At 41.5% G+C, this 1,304-nt stretch overlaps 1 pseudogene; it reads right to left on the bottom strand.

Moving 5' to 3' along the window:
* On the bottom strand, positions 3 to 953 carry LOC18768644 (annotated as a pseudogene).

The following is a 1,304-nucleotide window of genomic DNA, read 5'->3' as shown; positions in this document are numbered from 1 at the left end:
GCTCGAATCAAATAATCTTCTGGGAAAATTGAACAATATGGAAGCAATGTTCAGTCGATATGGCAAATCGTTGAAACTGAGAAACAAGATGTCTTCACAGGTTCTAGGAAATGATCATTTATTAGATGCCAATTTATGCTGTTGCAGACTTTTCTCCACTCCGTAGATGACTCCTTGGAAGACATAAGACCACCTAAAGCTACGATTGCTAGGGGTAGGCCTTTACATTTCCCCAAAAGTTCCCGAGCTGATGATTCAAGCTCTGGTGGACAACGTTTATTCTGGTAAGTTGTGAATGCTTTCTTACTGAAGAGCTCCCAAGCCTCATTCTTTTCCAACGGTTGAATACGATGAACATGGCTTTCTACTCCAAAAGAATAGAAGGCTATGTCTTCTTTCCGAGTAGTGAGCATGATTCGACTTCCAAGCTGTCTATTTGGAAGTGCTATACTCATTTCTTTCAAAAGTTTTATATCCCACACGTCATTCGATACAACTAGGTACCTTCTAAACTCCAAGTAGGTTACGAGTATATGTAGCAATTCCCTATCGCTCATGGAATTTAAGTCTGCAGCTGCAGGGACCTCTTCCTTTGTTGCTTGGTGGACTTCCTCGATCAAGCTTCTAAACAAATCTTCAATCACATAACTTAGGGAAACCGTAATCCGCGCATAACAGCTGAAATGTCTCTTCACACTTTCACTGGTGAAGGTTTTTGCAACTAGAGTTGTCTTCCCTGATCCTCCCATTCCGACCACAGAGATAACCGCTTGTTGTTGCTCTCCGTTCATCAGCCATCCCATCAATATTTGATTCTTGTCTTCAATCCCCACAAGTTCGTCTTCCTTAATAAAAAGGGAAGACTCTGCTTGGTTTTTCACCCATTTTTGAATGTCATCTGAACTTGTTCCTTCCAGGGGATCAATATCGTATCTTTGATTCCTCTGTGTCATGTCTTTGATGGTTTTTGTGATTTTCTATAACTTTTTGCCAATTTGACGCCAATACCAAGTTTCTTTGGCATGTGAATGGCTTTGTGGAAGCAGCTTGCAAATCGACCCCTATACTTTGGAATGTGAATGGTTTTGTGGAGCCACCTTGTAAATCGACTTCTATGCCAAAGATACTTTGGGTTGTGTCTGGTTTTGTGGAGCCACCTTGCAAATCGACCTCTGTTCCATTGGTTTGGAAAGCAAATGGTTTTACGGAGCAAGCTTGAAAATCTACCCCCACTCTGCTGCTCATGCATGTGGTACATGAACTTATCAATGATATCTTCAACCTCATAGGCCAAATCTCTCACT

Source organism: Prunus persica, chromosome G8 (genome assembly GCF_000346465.2).
Source record: "Prunus persica cultivar Lovell chromosome G8, Prunus_persica_NCBIv2, whole genome shotgun sequence".
Taxonomy (NCBI): Eukaryota; Viridiplantae; Streptophyta; class Magnoliopsida; order Rosales; family Rosaceae; genus Prunus; species Prunus persica.
The sequence above is the reverse complement of the archived record's forward strand: the minus strand, read 5'-3'. Positions and strand labels throughout refer to the sequence as shown.